Consider the following 21,043-nt stretch of genomic DNA (forward strand, 5'->3'; position numbering starts at 1 on the left):
ATGGTCAGCTCAGCTTATGACCACATACACAAGATTCCAGTAGCCATCAAGAGATCAGCCCTTCAAACATTGGAAGGGCACACAGTGATGGAGATTCAGGTCTTGCTGTGATGCCACCATGAGAGAGAGCATCTGAGGCATCAGAGACATTCTTCAGACACCCACCCTGAAAGCTTTCAGGGATCTTTATATCACGCAGGACACACTAGAGACAAACCTGTACAAACTGCTCAAGAGCTAGCAGTTGAGCAATGGCCACATCTGCAACTTCCGCCACCAGATCCTGCAGGGGGTCTAGGACATACACACATTCAGCCAGTGCTCCACAGGAAGCTGAAGCCCTCCCACATTACAACTGCAACCTTAAGATCTATAATTTTGGCCTGGCCTAAATCGCTGACCCTGAGTAATGATCACGTTGGCTTTCTGATGGTGTATGTCTACATGCTAGTACCCAGGCCCAAAGATCATACTTAACTCCAAGGGCTACATCAAGTCTGTCAGTATCTGGTCTGATGGCAGCATTCTGGCTGAGGTGCTCTCCAACTGACCCATCTTCCCCGGCAAACACTACCTGGACCAGTTCAACCACATTCCATGTATCCTGGGGTTCCCCATTCCAGGATGACAGAAATTGTATCATCAACATGGAGGATCCAAACTTGGTGAATATTATTTTAAGGTGTGTTACTTTTGTTTATGTTGCATTTGTTTAACTCTGTGAAGCTGTGTTACTGTGCCTGTCTAAAACACCTGATAACTTGATGGTCTAATAAAGAACTGGCCAATAGCAAGGCAGGAGAAAGAATAGGCAGGGCTGGCAGGCAGAGAATATATATATACACATATGGAGAAAACTGGGAAGAGAAAAGAGGAAGTAGACAGAGAAGGCGGAGAACTCCAGGGACAAGTCACTCAGCTACATGTCAAGCTATGGCCGAGTAAGAGTAAGATTTACAGAAGTAGGAGAATGGGAAAAGCCCAGAGGCAAATGTAGACAGGATAATTTAAGTTAAAGAAAGCTGGCTAGAAACTAGGCCAAGCAAAGGCCAGGCATTCATAAGTAAGAATAAGCCTCTGTGAGTGATTTATTTGGGAGCTGAGTGGTGGGTCTCCTAAAAGAGCAAAAACAACAACACAAACTACCTACAGTCTCTGCCCTCTAACACTTTGGTGACCTAGGCCAAGTTTTTCCCCCAGTCTGATTCCAAAGGTCTTACTTAACTTGCTGGACAAGACTGTTCATCTTCAAACCTAGCAAGCAGATTACAGTGCAGGAAATACAGGCTCAGCCCTGCCTGGAACAGTGCTGTGACATGACATATGAGCCATTGTTTAAGAAGCCCTTCACTTTTGTTTGTTTGTTTGTTTGTTTGTTTGTTTTTTCTATTGTTTGGTTTAGTTTGGCGTTTGGGGGTTTGGGGGGAGGGGAGAGGGGGACAGGGTCTCACTATGTAACAGTGTCTGGCCTGACACTATATTGTCCAAGCTCGTCTTGAACTCACAGAGCTATATCTACCTCAGCCTCTCAAATGCTGGGATTAAAAGCATGCACGACCATGCCAGGCTAGGAGTTCACATTGACATTGAGTTTGATAATCTCCTCCAAGATGCAACCAGAGATGGCCAAGTTTCTGGTCGGTGGCCAGTGGCACCAAGGGTTCCCGAAGGAGAAGACTGCCCCTTCGGACTTAGCCTTGCTCCTACCTGCTGCTTCTCTGCAGATTGTTAGAAAATGAATGTTACTAAGCCCAAACCCTGGCAGCCCAGGCTGGACAGAGGGTGAGCCTGGCCATCTTCTCTCACTCTGTTGGGATCACCTGCTTCAGACAGGCTCCTCCCACCTCTCTCCCCCACCTTCATCTCCCTGGTCCCAGAGCTGATCTCTGCTGATCTGCCCTTAATCTACCCCTGCTAGCCCAGGCTCTGGGGTCAGGTGGACTCAGGATAAGCTATGCCATGCTTACCTCATTAGAGGTGAGGACACATCATATTCCCTGAGGAACATTCCTAATTCTCAAGGGCTGGTTTCCCTGAGGAGCCAGGTACAGGCTAAACCCTCTCCTTCTCAAAGCTGCCACATGTAACTGTTGGGGGGTGAGTGAAAGCGAACATGGCAGCACCCCTACCCACCTCTAATGTACAAATATGGAGAGGGGTGTGTGGATAAAATAATAATAGCAATACTAATAATTCAAGGAAAGGCCGGCATGTAATATCTAGAAGTGCCATGAGCAGTGGGCCTCTCCTAAGCAGGACACATTGGATTAAAATGGAATCTTCTTCCCACTCATGTGTAAGTCCTGAAAATGCACTTGATATCACTGCACTGGACATCAAATGGTGAATAAGCAATCCAAGCTTTTAAGCTACAAAGAGAATTTCCGGTTTCTATTAAGCAGAGAAGGCAGAATACAGAAAGGGGCTAGTATGAGATGCAGATTTCTTAGATTTGTCTAGGTCCTCAAGGACTATGACATCCGCTGAGACTACAAGAGGCTCGGCCCCTGTCAATGTTCACAACTGAAAATGGCTGACTCCCAGATTCCAGGGGGTTGGGGAGGGCCCCTCAACAGGAAAACCATGACTATTTTCACCCAGTGGTGCAAGCAAGGGCCTGCTAGGTGATCTAACATGCTGACACAGATCCTAAACCACAGGTAAAGAGGAAAGAGGAAAGTCAACTTTTTGGGTAGTGTTGGTGTGATGAAACCCGAGGCTTTGGGCATCCCCTTGTATGAAACCTGGGACTTTGGGCATCCCCTTGTATGAAACCCGAGGCTTTGGGCATCCCCTTGTATGAAACCCGAGGCTTTGGGCATCCCCTTGTATGAAACCCGAGGCTTTGGGCATCCCCTTGTGTGCTGGCAAGCACTCTACCACTGAGCTATATTCCCAGCCTGGAAAGCCAACTTTTGCAGGGATTAAGCCTTACAAGGTAAGAGCCCAATTCTCTGGTTGACATTCCTTTAGGAATGATATTTAGCCCTAGTCAGTACATGTGTGTGTTTTATTTTACTTCTTTTTAATTTTTAGGAGTGTCTTATGACTTTTCTCCCTTACTCACTACTGATATCCTTCTCAAAAAACATCCTCTAGTGGGACAGATCCTTGCTATGCAATTCTGACATTCCTGGTTTATGTCATTATGTCTGCCTTGATAAATATTTTCTTTAATTTTAAATGTTTGAGTTATTTATATGTAGCATTCATCATTATGCCTAGGTACATGTAAGACAAATCGTAAGTGTATCTCTTGATGGGCCTCGTGTGTCTATACTCATATCCTCTACTCAGGTCAGGAAGCAAGAAACTTCCACCTTCCAGAAGGCTAATATATACATGCCCTTCTCAGTCCATTACTATTCCCCCACCCAGAAGCAGCCATTTTCTGACTTCTATCACCACAGATTTGCTTTTGGCATCCATTATCAGTTTACATTAATAGTCTTAAGTCCTAATTTGTGAAGCTCCATCCATGTTACCAAGAATTTGTCTTACCCATTCTAGCATGCATATTTGGGTGGCTTTTATTTGTCCACTCCCAAGTTGTCTGGATTCCTGGCAGAGCATTGTGAGTATAGTGTGCATGTACACAGAATCTGCTGGATGTCCCAGTTGGCTGACACTTTACAAGGTCAAATCTCAACCACGGGAGTGGGTTAATGGGTGAGCCTCTTATATGCTTCTCTTTCCTTCAGATTGTAATAACTGTTGTGAAATATTAGTTTAAGGTGTGTTACATTTGTGTATGCTGTAGAATATTTGTTTAATGATGCAACGATGTGTTGTATTCTTTTATGTTGCATTTGTTTAACTCTGTGAAGCTGTGTTACTTTGCCGGCCTAAAATACCTGATTGGTTTACTTAAGAGATGAATGGCCAACAGGTAGAGAAAGGATAGGCAAGACTGGCAGGCAGAGAGAATAAATACGAGAAATCTTGGGAGAGGATTGAGGAGTGTAGTGGATAGCTGTTCTATCTATGACCTTGAAGCACAGCCCCTAGAAATATAGCAGGTAAGTGTCGTACCTACCTATGACCTTGAAGTACCTGCCCCTGGGGCATGGCCTCAGGGCTACCCTTAAGACCTTAGCTGCACTAAGCCTCCCTCTTCTCTCCCTCTTGGGTTTGGATGCTGGATGGACTTAAGTGGAAGATCAGTATGGAACTGTACCTCAGTCTTCTAGGACCCTATGATAAATCTCCTATTCTGTAGTGAGTTTTCATGCCTAATAAATTCCTTTACTTTTTAAGCAGACTCTGTGGATTTCTCATTATAGAGGAGCAAGAAAAGGAGGAGAGAAGGACTCCAGGGGCCAGCCACCCAGCTACACAGCAAGCCACAGAATAAGAAGTAAATAAAGGTATATAGAAAAGTAAAAGTCCAAAGGCGAAAGATGGGATAATTTAAGAAAAGCTGGCTAGAAACAAGCCAAGCTAAGGCTGGGCATTCATAAGTAAGAATAAGTCTCCATGTATTTATTTGGGAGCTGGATAGCACCCCCTCCAAAAAAAAAATCCTACAGATACCTCTACAGCCAAGGAGCTGTTTCATAGGGCTATACTCACTGGATGCAGAACTCCCTCCCACCCCTAATTTGCCTCACAACAGTCTCCCTGTGGCCATGTTCTAGGATGATACCAGTGATTGCTCTAAGCAGCATGCTGAAAGCAGCCATTTATAGGCATTGCCTTTGTGTACCACAAAAGAACGATCCAAAGCAAAGGTCAGTTATCCCAGTGAGTTGCTTACCCTCTGCCATTCAGCAGCCCAGAAGGTCTAAGCCTGCAGTTCTCAACCTGTAGGTCACAACACCTCTGGGGGGGTCAAAAGGATCCTTTCATAGGGGTTGCCTAACCACCAGGAAACACATATTTACATTATTATTCATAACAGTAGCAAAATTAGTTCTGAAGTAGCAACGAAAATAATTTTATGGTTGGGGATCACCACACCATGAGGAACTGTATTAAAGGGCCGCAGCACTAGGAAGATTGAGAAGCACTGTTCTAAGAGAAGCCTTTAAAGGGAGGCATGGGGAGGAAACAAGAGTGGGAACCTGGCCAAGTCACATTTGGCTACAGACCCTTCTGCTCTACCAGTCCGTGTCATTCCCAGAACTGGTGGCTGAGCAGGTAGAGGCCCCAGCCAGAGCAGGGACCACCACCGGCATCTGGATTCGGATGCACCCCGCTTGTAGAAGAGTTCCTAGAAGTGTGTAGATGACGTGTAACTGAGACAGGCTATCCCTGCTGAGACAAATGCCATGGGCAAAACGGACCAAAGAGCGAAGAGCAGGGCTGTCTTCTCCATCCCTGGGGCTGCCCAGCCCAGCCCAGCCAATCTAGCTGTCTTTGGAAACAACAAATCCTCATCATCTACGAGGGTACCACAGGGACCCAAAAGAAAATTTCTCCGGGAAATGCCTGGAAATTCCTCGGTGCCAGGAAGGTCTGCCAAAGAAAGCACTACCTCCCAGGAAAAGAACAATTTCACAGTTCTAATAACTTACCTTACAACCCAGTCTCCAGATACATGGTTTCTGGCTCTGTCCATCTTATCTAGAGATTGTAACACTGCTACAGAGAAGACAGGGAGACACTGAGAGTTTTTCTCTCCACACTTCTTGTCCAAACTATAAATAAATTCATTTCCTTCTACCAATTCCTGTCTCATGGTTTTTTGGTAAGACGAACACGAACTCCGGATTCTGCTAACAATCCTGTGCAATGATGTGAAGGTGGGAAGGCCAGACTGAAGGGGATTTATTTAGTAGCTGGCTTCGCACAGCATCGCTCTGATTGGCTCTCGTGACCTTTTTCCCTGGAAGTGCACAAATGATTCAATTACTGGGTGACTTTCAGCAAAGCTGTTCACCTCTCGGCAACAGGGAAACAAGAGGAGCTTGTGGCTTTGGTTCTATCCATGGAGCCAGGGTAAACACAGAATTCTAAAACTCACTCTTCTCTTTCCAGTGGGCATGGCTTTTTTTGTTGTTTTTGTTGTTGTTGTTGTTGTGGGATATTTTTCCATGTTATTTTCTATTTGGGGGTTTATTTGGTTGGTTGGGTTATTTTGTCCTTTGAGACAAGGTCTGTCTTTGCAGCCCAGGCTGGCTTCAATCTCACTTTCCTAGTTAGCTTCAGCTGTCAACAAGACACAGCCGAGAGTTATCTGAGAGAGTCTCCATTGGTCATATTGGCATGCCTGTGATGCGTTTTCTTAATTGCTAATCGATTTAGAAGGGCCCAGCAGTGCCAGTACTGGAGGTAGGGCCAGCCCTAGGCACGTGGGCCGGGGCTGTATAAAAAAGCTAGTTAAGCAAGCCAGTGGGAGAAAGCCAATAAGCAATGTTCCCTATGGTTATGTTCCAGTTCCTGCTGGAGCTCCTGCCTTGACTTCCCTCGATGATGGACTGTGTGACCTGGAAGTGTACCAGATGAACCCTTCCCTCCCCAAGTTGCTTTTGGCCATTGTGTTTATCACAGCAACAGAAAGCAAACTAAAGCACTCAACCTCCTGCCTCATCCTTGCGGGTGCTGAGATTGAAGGTGTGTGGTCCACCACACGTGGTGCTTTGGAGGCGGCTCTTGCCTTCAGATGTAAACACAAAGTGGCCCTTTGCAGTTAGCCTCGCCCGAGGCTAGGGAGCATCTTGATTATTGCTGCTTTTCCAAATGTACAGGGCCCATGATGCAGAGTTTGCCCCGGCAAGGCTAAACTTCAATACCTTGTTGACCACGATACGGCTTTGTTCGTTTTCATAAAAATAGGAAGGCACTGAGGGTTTGAGTATGACTGTGGCATGGTCACTGGACCTTAGACACGCTGCTCAGCAAGATTCCTGCCTCAGTCTTCACTGGACATTGAAATCCAGGTTCACTATTGCTACAATGCCTGTGCCTGACAGGATGGCCATTGAGGACCTCGGGCTGCCTCTCTCAGGCTTCTTGCCTATTTTCAGATCCTATGTCTCAGCTGGTCTCCTATCCTCTGCCTTTGCCTATGGCCTTTTCCACCAGGAGAAGTGTTAAAAAGCCCAGGGATACAAACTAGCCCAAAGGAGCCAGAGGGTCAACACGAGGGAAATATACAGGGTATAAAAGACCAGGAGATGTGGGGACCATGGCAAATGTGAGTGCAGATCCTACCTCAGTGTGCCAATCACTATTCAGTAGACCTGATCCTCATCAGTGCCAAGCAGGCAACTTGTCCAGTGTTACCTGATCCTATTATTTTCAATGTTGTGAGTTTTTACATGTGGGCAACCAATGCAAAATGTTTCGAAACACTGTAGGTCACACGGAGCGTGAATGCTGGATTGAGCCTTCGATCCCACGTGGTAGCTTCTACTCTCATTCCAAGGAGACGTGCCTCTCTCTGCTTGCTCTCCACCCCACTGCCAAAGGCGATCCGAGTAGCTATTCTAATGCCGAGGCCCAACAAGGAATTAGCCTGCAGTTCCACTGTACTCTAAGAAAATCATCTGTTCATCACCTACTGAATACTGCTCAGCTTGAGTAACCACATTTATCTGTAACCAGCCTCATGCAGAGACCAGATCCATCTGGATCTCTCACAAAATACACATCCCCACGCACTTACAAGCAGGGGCTCCATCTGCACCCGTGACATTGATTTCTTTCTCAGCCTTTGTAGGTAGAGTCATTTTCAAACTGAAGGGCCATGAGGCTCCTCTTCTTCGCATTTCTTCAGGAGCAGTGAGCAAGAGACATCATAAATGGGGGGGTACGTTCAGAATGTATTCAGGAACGGCGCCTTCTGAGCGGAGAACAGTAAGACCCAGAGTGGCTGTATCATGTCCTAGGCAGTTCAACAGCCTCAGGAACCACATTTGGAGGAGCCTAGGTCGTAGCTTTCTTTACATGTCAGGCACAAGGAAAAGCAATTTATTTTCATAACCAGGGCTAGAGAGGAGCCCAGGGGCAGAGCATTTGCTTAGTGTGTATGAGGTATTAGGTTCCAACCTTGACACCATGGGGAGGAAACAGGATATTTCCACAACCAACTCCAGAAAAGAACCAAAAGATAAATTACAGAGCATACCTACAGAACACACATTCAGAAACAAACTCATGCCTGAATGAAATGGAAAATAAAAAAGGAAAGGACACGACCGCTCCTAGGTATGGGGGACAAGGTTTATTGTAGATACGTGGGAGAGCATAGCCAGAGGCAGGAACATCTGGGAGAGTCCAGAGTGGACATGACCTGACTGAGCTGGGCCATGTGAGGAGAGAGAGCAGATGAGAGGAGGGGAGAGGAGCTGTCAAGCAGGAGGGGTAGCCTGGGCCAAGAGACTGGCCAAGAGAGTAAAGGGTAGACCAAAAAAAAGAAAAAGGGACTTCGTTGCAAAATGACTGGATTATATAAGGAAGGACAGCTGGGGGAAGGGCAGCCCAGCCCAATAACTGGGCTGGAGAGTTTAGGTTAGGGAGTAGGGTAGAGACTGAGGGATCCAGGAAGAACCTGGCAGCCAGTGTCTGCTTTGCTGTTAATGGTACCTCGGTTAGCCGTTTGTTCCTGGCTTGAGAAATAACAATGGTGGTGCCCTCCTGTACATGTCCACATGTGCCCCTGCCCACACTTGTAAACTCCAGCTAGCCTTAGCCAATTAAACCCTTCCCTTCCCCTCCCGTGTTTTCAACACATGCACTGATATTTCAGGCACAGAACTTATTTCTGCTCAACATTAATAGCACCAGAGGAACTTTTAACCCAAAAGTGCACCTCTTTCCGAAGGAGTTTAACCCTGGACCCAGCAAAAGCCCCAGGCTCTGTGAGCATGTGCAAAGCCTCAGGAGCTGCCTAGGGGGACTAACGGGAGTAATCTTTCCAGGATAGTGGCTTTTGTGGGCCCCAGGATAGTGGCTTTTGTGGGCCCCAGGACTGGTCTCCAAGCCTGGAACAAGTTCATCAGGCCTGTTGAGTCAGTGTGACTCAGGGCTCGGAGAGGAAGCAGGTAAATTGTTAGCCAGCCTTCCATTGCTCTTAGAGACCAAGTAGGATGTGTCTTCAGTGTGTCTCCCAAAACCTCAGGCATTTTCTGAATGCAAATTCACTGTGCTTGCTGCCTGACTAAAAAGCACACACACACACACCAACACCCCCCCACTGGCATGAGCAGTTTGAGAAATGGCTTCCGAAGCCCCCTCCCTCCCCAACAACAAACCCTGCCTCCCCAGCGCTAACACCTGGCCGCCACCATTACTCATTCCTGCCCACCCTGGAAAAGCTCCCTGTTGAAATGTAAATACATCGTCCAATTAACACCTATTAACACATCAGCACGGATGCCTTTTTCTAGCTTTGGTGACAAAATAGCCTAGAGAACAGAAAGCCTAGTCCTGAAAGGGATGGTAAATAGGTTTAGGTAAAGGAAGAAGCTTGAAAGCAGCTACAGTGATTCTCTTCTAGATAACAGAGGGCTTGATCCTCACAGTAACCCGGGTGAATCCTCAGAAAAGGCACCTGGGCTTGCAGAGGCTAATTGACTTTCCCAAAGCTAATCAGTGCATCAGTTGGCTTTAAAAAACACTTCTGGGACCTCTGCTCCACTCAGGCAGTAAGTTCTTTGTCCAGGATACAGAGGCTATATCATCCCCACTTTCAAGGCACCGAATCTACCCCCAGTGACCCTCAGGAAGCAGTAACAATGGCAAGCAAAGACCTCCGTGTGAGAACTTGTAGGTGGGGATGTCTTGCTGCAGCAGCTGAGGCTTGAAGAGAGACATTCTCCATGTGGTCTCCTCGCCTTGCTGATAAGCTTCCTCTGCCTCCACACTGGTTCTCCCAGCCAGTGGTTATGCGAGAACGTGCTCTAAGACACCAGCACCCTGCTCCCAAGCCCTAACTCGGGTCAGCCAGGCTTCCAAGCACTCAAGGAGGCAGGGACATGATTGAAGTTCAGATTCTGCTGCATTGAAAACGAACTGTTTGTTCCTTATTGGAGTGAGCTAATTAAAAAGAAAGGTGAGGAAAAACTGTGTGCCAGACTTTTTTTTTGTAGACATTATCTCATTTTGTCCTCCAGCAGCCCAAAGCAGTAAGTACCAGTAACACCGCAGGTTGACAGATTGAGGAAAAGAAGCCTTGGAGAGCACCAACTTGGCAGAGACTGGGATTCTAACCCAGGCCTGGGCAGTGTGGTTGACCATGCTGTTGTTTCTGGCTTGTTGTGAGTCGGCCTTCTGTAACCTTTGCCTCTTGGCTACTCGTTCCATCCACTCACTCACCCATTAAGCACCATTACATTGAAGATACTATTCTTGAATAGGCTTCTGTAGAGATTCTAAGTTAGACAAGCCAAGGACATTATCTTCCAGAACTTTCCAGAACATAAATTTGCCAATGTTAAAAACTAAGAGGTCACACTGCCCAACCTCTTCATCTTATCTATAAGGAAGCAGACTCCTGCAAGGACAAGGGAGAGGTGAGGGGCTGAAGCAGGCTGTCAAGCTTTGTTGGCTCAGAAGCATCTTACATAAAATGCATATGTCATCTCCTGACTTGATGGCTCTCAGAACCCCGGAGCTCAGGCAGGAGGATTACCACAAGTTCCAGTTCAGTCTGGACCTATAATAGTGAGTTCCAGGCCAGCTTGGGATATATAGTGAAATCCTATCTCAAGGGTAGCAGAGGAGAAGGAACGAAAGGACATGGGAAAGAGAAAAGAAAAGAGGAACAAAAATAAGGGAGAGAGGAGGCAGGCACGGAGGGCAAAGTCCAAAGCACAGACAATGAAGCTGTCGTTAAAGAAGAAAATTCTGTGCTGATATCATGCAGGAGGCCTTGCTCGGGGAGAGCAACACTGGCTCCAGCATTGTGGGACAAGAAGGGTGAGGTGGACAGGGCAGAATACAGCAGAGGGAGGGGAAATACTCTAAACAGAGGTACGAAGGGAAGGCAGAGAAAGGGCTTGCCCAGTGCTGCCACATGCAGGCCACGGAGTTCAAGTGAGGGACTTCTCTCGGAGCTCACACAGGACGGGGCATGGAAAAGCAACCACCAGTAAACGCAAGCTGAGGCAGTGATAGGTGTCATGGTAACAATGAACAGTGAAATGGCTGTGCTGGGAGACACTACCTAACAAGGGGCTTAGACGGACACCCTCTGAGGGGTGATTTTTACCATAACCCAAACGATGATAGATACGGATAAATGGCAGGGAAACTGGTTACTGAGCCCATAATTCGGGACATTTCTTCTGGTTTATCTGCTTTCCTCTAAGCCCAGGTAAAGGACAAGTAGGGCAGCATTTGCCCTATTTTCTGATTTTTTCAAGATACAGTGGGGTTCAGAAAAGAGGAAAATGATTTCTGGGCTGCTGTGGGATGTTCTGTGTGTCCCGTGGGAGCCCGTTCTCGGGTTCCTCGTGGCTTTACCCAGCAGGTCCGCATAGAGGATGATTAGGACCACGGGCCTGAGTGCAGGTGTCCGAGATGGTCTGTCTGCACTTGGCTGTGCTGGGGGATGGTCTGTATGTTAAGTTGCTCTGATTGGTCAATAAATAAAACCTGATTGGCCGTGGCTAGGCAGGAAGTATAGGCGGGACTAACAGAGAGGAGAAATAAAAGAACAGGAAGGCAGGAGTCACTGCCTGGAGCCGCCGCCAGGACAAGGAAGATGTAAAGTACCGGTAAGCCACGAGCCATGTGGCAAGGTATAGATTTATGGAAATGGATTAATTTCAGCTATAAGAACAGTTAGCAAGAAGCCTGCCACGGCCATACAGTTTGTAAGCAATATAAGTCTCTGTGTTTACTTGGTTGGGTCTGAGTGGCTGTGGGACTGGTGGGTGACAAAGATTTGTCCTGACTGTGGGCAAGGCAGGAAAACTCTAGCTACACTGGGTCACTGGATAAGATTACAAGGGGTGGGGCCTAGCCTGGCAGAGTAGGTACTATCTAACAGCATACTTGGCCCAAGCATTCAGGCCTCTCCCTGAACCAAAATTCTCCAGGAGTCACCTACTGTTCCCCAGCTTCTCTGGCTCTGTAGGATACAAAGACCTTGCAGCCCGTGCCTGGCCCCAGAAATGGCGCAAGGCCTGAGCCCGGCCTAAAACTCTCACTCTTGTTCTACAGCCAGGGCTTGAGCCCCAGGCTGGAAAATGGCTCATTAAATGTCAGTAACTTGCCAGGCAGGCGGATCGCTGTGAGTTTGAGGACAGCCTGGTCTACAGAGCTAATTGCAGAACAACCAAAGCTACACAGAGAAACCCTGTCTCGGGAAAAAAAAAAAAAATTCTGCCTGGCGATGGTGGCACACGCCTTTAATCCCAGCACTGGGGAGGCAGAGGCAGGCGGATCTTTGTGAGTTCGAGGCCAGCCTGGGCTACCAAGTGAGTTCCAGGAAAGGCGCAAAGCTACACAGAGAAACCCTGTCTCGAAAAAGCCAAAAAAAAAAAAAGAAAAAAAAATCAATTTCCCCTCGCTACCTGCTGCAGGCAGGAAAGCTGGCCCCGGACTTATGAGAGCATGAGAGCTGGCCCTGCCCCTCCCCAGCTGCAGCAGTCAGGAGAACAGGCCCTGGACCTCACCTGGACAGCACAGTAGAGCGAACTCTATTGACCAGGGCTCAGGTGAGCCAGCTCTGAGAACATGAGCATGAGAGGTCTGGCCCCGCCCCTCATCTGCCATATGGTGGCTTGGGCCAGGGAGAGAAAACAACCCCCACCCCCCGCCGCCCCCTGTGGCGGGTGGGAGAGCTGTCCCTGTGGTCACAAGAGAGAGAGAGCGCGCTGGCCTTGCCTCTCACCAGCCGCAGCACTCAGAGAGTGGTCCCTGCCCCTGGCCTGAACAACACAGAGCAGGCCCTGGTGGTGTTGATGTGGGTGAGCCAGCCCCAAGGGAAAGCAGGGGAACTGGCCCCACGGCTTGATGCCTGCTGCATGGGGTGAGCTAACACCAGGATATCCAAGAGGAGGCCCAGTGAGGGCCCAGTAGTGATGGTGTAGCAGAAGCCAGAGGCCTCGAACCAGACCAATGACTCTTTGCAATGAACACATGCAAGCAAAGATATGTGGATAAAAGGGTACACTGTGTCACACTCCAGCTTCTGCAATGACACTTTTTTCCTTTATTTGGGCATGGGGGGGGGTTGCAAGGCCAGAGGGCAGATACAAAGGGACAGGGAGAAGAATGGGATCAGGATTCGTGATATGAAATCCATAATCAATCAATAGAACGTTCAAAAACTTTTCCAGTAACGAGCCTTGTACAGGTCACACCTGAAATCCCAGCACACAGGAGATTGAGTCAGGAGGCTCTCAAGTTCAAGGACAGCCTAGACTACAGACCAAAACCAAGGTTTTCAAAACCTTTTTCTAGTGGCTCTTCCTTTTAGTACTCCCTTTATTACCTAACCTCTAACTATAGTAACTTCACCTGTGGCCATAACTTAGAGCCAAAACTGCTTTATGGCAAAACCATCAAGTTGCCTCCTGTGCCAGCAGCCCCTCTCTCTGGCCTTCTCTTCCTTGAGGATGAGATTTTCCCCTGGTTTTGCGTTCTGTACTCTGTGGTCTCTATGGTCACCCCACCCTTTCTCTCGAGGAAATAGTAATAAAAGCTCACTAATATGAAGACTGAAGTAGCTAATGGGGATGATAGAGGCCTATAGTCGTAGTAGTAAGAGGCTGAGTCAAAAAGATGAATTCAGGGCCAGTCTGAGGCACATGTCCCAAAAGAAGCAGACGAAAGGTGCCAAGTGATTAATGAGGTTTGTGGAGCCTTTGTGTATTGACTGGGGGGACTTTTAGGTCTTAGCGATAGGGAAGAAGGTCTGTTTGGTTTGCTGGTTTATGGGGAAGGTGAAATGAGGAGGACGAGACAGGGCGTTGCTCTGTTGCTGAAGCTGCCCTTGGACTCTCTGCTTCCTAAGTACTAACTAGTATTGTAGATGTACACCACCATGCCTGCTGGGGGCTGCATTGGTTGGTTTGTTTTGGAGACAGATTTACTGTGTAGCCCAATTCACAATCCTCATTCCTTACCCTCCTGAATGCTGGGATTCTAAGCAAGCATCACCGTGCCCAGATGGCTAGCCCCACCCCGACTCCCCACTTTCTTAACTTAGGTACTTTGGGTGGTGGAGAAATGGCTGAGTGGTTAAGAATACTGACTGCTCTCCCAGAGGCCGCCCATGGTGGATTACAACCATTGGTAATTCCAGTTCTAGGGGACCCAATCCCTTCCACTGGCCGCCACACACGTGGTGGCTAGCAACCATCTGTAACTCCAGCTCCCGAGGATCTGACCCCCTCTTCCCGCATCCGTGTGGTGCACAGACATGCATGCGGGCAAAACACCCAGACACAAAAAATTAAAAATATAATTTACAAAATAAACGAGGTACTTTGGAATGGGGCATGAAGCTCCTGGTAGAAAACTCACCTAGTATAGTGAAGCACTGGCGTCTGTCCTCTGTGTGACAAAATGAGAATCCAATCCACTCCACTCCACTCCAATCCCATTGAGGACTTTGCTGCATCCCTAAACGATGTTAGATAGTTGCCTACTGGGTGTGGTAGTACACCTGTGAGCCCAGCTACTCAGGAAGCTGAGGCAAGAGGCTCGGGAGACTCAGGCCAGCCTGAGTAACGCAGTAAGACCCTGTCAAAAAAATGTGTTTTACTAAAATTAAAGAAAGGCCACTCACTGCCTCTTCTGACACTAGAGAGTTAACGTGTGCTTCCAGAAGGCAGGACACTGAGAGAGGACAATGTAGGAACAGGAAAGAGCCAAGACCCAGCTTTGTCATAACTGCGGCGTGAGTTTGTTTTTGACCATAATAATGATTAATATTATGGCAACACCCTACATTGCGGGTATAAAAACACAATTCTCTCCCAAAATATGACTCAGCCTCCATGCTCCCAGATAGCACCGGCACTCCTTGGAAGGCAGCTAGGGCTGCGTCCCTGCACCTTTCACGGTTGGACAAGACAAAGCAGACTGGAACCCCACTGCTAAGTGTCCAGTCTTAAGGGAAGGATGCTACAATGCAGGATGCATCCTGCCTACCACCTGCTGCCACCTAGGCTGCTTCTGGGCCAAACTCTACATTTCATGGCAATCGAAATGCCATCATAGTTTGTGACAGGAAGGACTTGTGACAGCTGAGTGGGGAGGAGGTTACCTTTTTCTGCAACATTCTATACTTCCAGAACCATACCCCCCACCCTATTCTTTCTTGGGGACTCTACACTTATATCTTTTATGTTAACAAATAAAACAATAACTTAGCTCCTTTGCTAAGACTGTAGCCTTGGGTGTGGCCTTTCAGTTAACTGATGCCTGAGGAGCAGAGGTGGAAAAGGATGGGGGATGTGAGAGGCAAAATCTTAGAAGCCCAAGTATTTGAATTAGCATCACTTTTGAGTGCACGATCCAGGCCTTCTGACTGCAGCCAAGAGCTCCATCCAAAAAGATGTGTGATTCTCCCCAGTGAGTCAGCGAAACTGCAGAGAACCAGGGTTATCAGAGGAGAGGGCTACAGTTCCAGCGCTCTCTTTCAGCCTCCTAAAAAGAGCAGGCTAGAGAGGGACAAACAGGGCCTCAATGGACCAGCCAGAAAGGCTCAGCTTGCAGAGCAGGAGAGGCAGTGACGTGATTCACTTTCAAAGATGCTGCTCCAATACTGGGCCACCCTGTCTACACAAATGTCCCTCACTATGTTGACAGAGGGGTGGGGAATGAGTGAGACTGAGAAAGAGAAAGAAAAGAAGCTGGGACAACAATTTGGATGGGGGGATGGCCCAATGTTTGAAAATGAGTAAGATGCCTTCACAGGATGATTTGGTGTCCCCAGAGAAGAGGGGCTTCTTTCTCTGCGCCCCCTACCTTGGGCTCACCCGCTTTTCTTCCCAGGTGCCTGGCTTGGGCTTAAAGCCTTTGGACTTCAACTGTTTTGAAGGAATTTCTGGGCCAGTTTAACCTATATACAGATGTTAGTTCCCTCTACCATTGCCCAGGGGACCCAAGCAAAGATAGCAGGAAAATAGCTATTCCAAGTGCTCTCCTTTTTCAGTGAGGGAAATGGCAGATTTCCTGACTCTCATATCCACGGCCACAACAGAAAGATGCCTCTTCTCAATGTTCCTTAAAAAACAGAGCTACTAAAACAGTCCAGCTATGACTATGCCTAAACCTCTACAACCTGACCCAACACACATGTGTGCGCACACGCACACACACCCCTTTGACCATAGCAATGGACTTTACTAGTTCCAGGGGGCGGGGAAGACCCAAACCACCAAGACAAAAATTGTGGAATTCAAATGAACAACACTTCACTCATCTGGAACAAACTTCTCTGGAAAACTCAGATCTTGAACAACAACAACAACAAAGCTGAAAGCCAGGTATGGTGGTTCACGCTAACCCCAGCTACTAAGGAAGCATAGACTGGAAGATTTCCCAAAGTTTTGAAGGCAGCCTGGGCTGCTTATCGAGACCTTGCCTAGAAAAGAGAGGGACTATTAATTCCTTCTGCTGTTCCCCAGGGCACTTGATCAGGATTGCATGAAAATAGTAATTCCAAGAGGTTTCATTATAGTCAATGGAACAGAGAACGGTCAGATTTCCTGCTTCCACATCCATCACAACAAGAAAGACTTCAGTGTCCCTTAGAGCAGGGCTACAAAGGTAGCCGGCTACGATTATGTGTACAGCTCAGTGATAGAATGCTTGCCTAGCATGTTTGAGACCTAGGTTCGATCCCTAGCACCACAAAAATAGGAGGAGGAAAAGGCCTCTAGGAAGCCTAAATAGATGTCAGCATTCACCCACTAAGCTTTGCAGGCTTTATTCAGAAGAGAAATTCACAGGTCATTTTTTTTTTTTTTTTGCTTGAGACTAAATCCTTACGAATGTGTTTGTTGTTTCCATAACCATAAAAAAATGAGAAATGACAAATTATGAGTCAGAAATGCTGATGACCACGTTGTAGATGTAGACGGTGAATCAAACAAAAAGACAGAATCAAAGGTTGGTTTCTTCATACTCCAGCAGGCCTGACCCCTACAGTCGAGTAAGGAGCAGCTTGCCTAGTGAAAGGTGGCAGTCTTGCTGGGCTGGCAAGCCCAGTGGTCTGCTCTAGGGCACTGTCAGTTACTTCTCAATTATCCTTCCAGCCTGACCTTTTGCTTCAGGACAGTGAGTTCTGATGATGGCCATTTGCAAGGCTCCTTCCTAAATTGAAGAGATTAAATTAAGAGGAATTTTTTTCCTTACACTCTAAGGTAAACTCAGCCCTTGTGAACTCATCACACATGGCAGTGCAGACACCTGTGCATTCTAAGTAGCCCAAAGTTGGGGACAGAAGCAGCAGTGTCTGGCACCGGATTTAGAGTACCAGGCTTGTCTCTGCAGGAGAGGCTACCAGACAAGACACTCTTCCAGGACTGGTCCTACCAAATTGCCAAGTCACTGGGGACTTTTCTGTCTTTTTTTCCCCCGGTGGTGGGGTGGGGCTGCACTTGGACCCTACAGCCTCCTGAATGGTAGACATGTGCTCTACCATTGAGCCACATCCCCAACTCCTTTGTGAGTCCTTAGCAAAAGCCTATGGGACACTTCCCTGGGAAGATCCGCAACTGAGGAAGGCTGGGATGGAGAGCTACTTCACACTTCCCTAGCCACACTGCTTTCTAATCAGAAGCCCATGCAAGCCACCAGGCTCAGCACATCGGTGGTTCCTGCATGTGGTCTCTGCCGTAAAGACAAGCTGATAGGGTTGCCAGTTCACTGTCCCTTCTGTGTGCCAGGGTGTGACCCATGCAGTATAGGTGAGGAGGGAGGAGAACAGTATCGGCCCTAGGAGTCATGGGGTTGAGTCACTCCCAAGATCACTTTGGCTGGGCCCTGAAGGAAGAAGTACTGGTATAGAAAAATGCACCTTGGCTACCAGTCACGTGGGGCTCAGCAGTCAGTTAGGTATAGGGATACAGGGTCCCAGACAGCAGGCAGGCACAGTAGCTACCGCCTCCCATCACAGTCAGAGAATTTGGGTGGCAAGCAGCAGAATGTCTCCCAGTTAAACAGATGGCTATAGAAGTCCCATTTCCAGCTGTGCCTCAGCCACTGTCTCCAAAGGAGGAACTTGGATGCTAGGAAGCAGTGCAGACCCTGACTGCAGACCTTGGTCCACCATGCAGAGAACAAGCGCTCCAGCAGATGAACTGGACCACACTGTGAGGGGAACGTTTTCTCCAGGCAGTCAGCCGCGGTCGGAAGTGGCTGAGATGTCTCCCGTCCCTCCAGAATTGGCTCAAGAATAGGACGTGCAAAGGCTGAGGAAGGCATGGCTTTCAGTCCACCATGTGAGTGAGTCAGCAACTAACTCACATTGTGTTGTTCAGTAGGATTCTTTGATGATCTGTGAGCCCACATTTTAAAAAAAAATCCAGCTTTATAGAGGTCTATGTTCATTAACTAGACCATATTGCTAAATAGAAGTACATTCCCTTGCCAACTACCCTGGCACCCACCCCTCCCACTACACTGATGGGGGACTGCTTGGAGTCTGAGCTGAGACTTCCAACAAGAGCTTCAGATCAGTATATCACTCAGCCCTCATCAGAGAAGCATCTTCTTTCAATAGATGATAATTAACAGAGATCACAGATGGACAGCGTGAGCATTCTGTCCTAAATGGGATGCCTTTATCAAACTGCTCCCCTCAAGGCTCAGAGATCTCTGCAGAAGAGGAGGTGAAAAGATTGTAAGAGCTGGATGCAGGGTTTGGGTGGGGTTGACTCCAAGGAAATTGTCTTCCCTAGCCAATGTGGCTGATGATGCCATGTGAACTCACAGAGATTGTGAAAGCACCAACAAGACCTGCACAGGTTCAAAGCAAAGCAAACTTCAGCACTGAGAAAGGGAAGTAGATGGACACAAAGTCCCACTCGTACCCAGTAAGCTATTTGCAACTGATAGCTGCTCAGGGAGGGAAAATCAGTTTTCTCCAATGGAGTGACACTGGGTATATCAACCACACTGCAGGTCAGGCCTCATGCTCCGGAGTAGCTGACCAACAAAACAGACTCCATGTGTGGGGTGTGTGAGTATGTATACTTTTTAATATTTGTTTTGGTTTTGTTGAAGAGAGAGAACAAAGTTTAGTAGATGGGGTGTGGGAGGAGAGCTGAGAGGAGTTGAAGGAAGGGAAAGAATAGGATCAAAATACATTGCATGATAAGACTCTTAGCAACAGGTGATATGTAGCCTGAACTAGCCATATCCTGTGACTAGGCAAGACTTCAGTGAGGGGACTGGGACAGCAACCCAGGCACATAACCTTCTATAGTCTGTCCCGCCTATGGGATGTGCTGGGATTGGTGCCTAGCCCAATTGTCATCAGAGAGGCTTCATCCAGCAACTGATGGAAACAGATGCAGACCCACAGCCAAACATTAGATGCAGCTTGGGGAATCCTGCTGAAGAGGAGGAGGAAGGATTGTAGGAGCCAGGAGGGTCAAGGACTCCAGGAGAAAATCCACAGAATCAACTAGCCTGGGCTCATAGGGGCTCACAGAGACAGAACTGACAACCAAGGAGGCTGCATGGAACTGACCTAGGCTCTCTGCATATCTGCAACAGTTGTATAGCTTGGTCTTCTTGTGGGACTCCTAGCAGTGGGAACAGGGACTGTCTCTGACTTTTTTGTCCGCTTTTGGGACCCTACTCCTCATACTGGGCCACCTTGCCCACCCTTAATACATGGGGAGTGCTTAGCCTCACTGTAACTTGATATGCCATGTTTTGTTGATACTCATGGGAGGCCTGCCCCTTTCTGAACAGAAACAGAGGAGGAATGGATGGTGGGGACAAAGGGGAGGTGGGGGGGAGGGGCTGAAAGGATAGGAGGGTGGGGAAACTGTGGTCAGGATATAAAAAGTAAAAAAGAAAGAAAAATTATATTTCATAAAACTTTTTTAATTAAAAATAAAAATAACAGATTTACAAAGATATATTTCACATACCACACAATTCACCCATTTGAAGTGTGTAATTTGTCAACCGTGCTAGAAAGCTCCTACAATCCTTGCATTTGGGAGGTTCCAAGTTCAAGGCCAGCTTCAACTTCATAGGGAGACTCTGTCTCCAAAAAATGTACAGATTGAGCTGGGTGAAGGTGGCACACACCTTTAATCCCAGCACTTGGGAGGCAGAGCAGGCAGATCTCTGAGAGTTCAAGGCCAGCATGGGCTACAGAGTAAGTTCCAGGACAAGATCCAAAGCTACACAGAGGAACCCTGTCTTGAAAAACCAAAAGAAAAAAATGTACAGATTGTTTTCATTATTAAAGTACAATCATTTTTTATTTGAATTTTGAATTTTTAATAATTACATGTATGTTGGGCTGGAAATATTACTCAGTGGTTAAGTGCACTCCCTGCTCTTGTAGAAGACCCAGGTTTGGTTCCCAGCACCCACATGATGGTGCACAACCTCCTGTCACTTCAGTATCCAGGGAATCCGATGCCCTCTCTGACCTCCATGAGCTCCTGTACACATGTGGTACACATACATACATACACTAAATAAATGTGTGCTTCTCTGTGTGTGCCACATGTGTGCAGAGGGCAGAGAGAGCATCTTGGAACCGGAGTTATAACTGGCTGTAAGCTGATGGACCTGGGTGCAGGGGACTCAATTCAGAGTCTCTGGGAGAGCAGCAAGTGCTCTCTGGCCCCACACTCACTCATTTGCAAGGAACACTTTTATTTTAACACTTTGTATACTCATATGCATCTATAAGAAAAAATACAGGGGCCAGGTGTGGCAGCACATGCCTTTAATCCCAACACATGGGAAGCAGAGACAAGTGGATCTCTGAGTTCAAGACCAGCTTGGTCTACTTAGTGAGTTCCAGGACAACCAGAGCTACACATTGAGACCTTGTGTCAAAAAAAAAAAAAAAAAAAAAAAAAGAAAGAAAGAAAGAAAGAAAGAAAAGAAAGAAAGAAAGAAAGAAAAGGAAGTAGGGTTTTAACACAAGGACTGGGGCAGT

The 21,043-nt window shown here is 47.5% G+C and overlaps 1 pseudogene; it reads left to right on the forward strand.

Annotated features, from left to right (window-relative positions):
• Window positions 1–21,043, forward strand: part of LOC114704868 — a 54,476-nt pseudogene continuing 33,433 nt past the window's right edge.

Source organism: Peromyscus leucopus, chromosome X (assembly GCF_004664715.2).
Source record: "Peromyscus leucopus breed LL Stock chromosome X, UCI_PerLeu_2.1, whole genome shotgun sequence".
NCBI lineage: Eukaryota > Metazoa > Chordata > Mammalia > Rodentia > Cricetidae > Peromyscus > Peromyscus leucopus.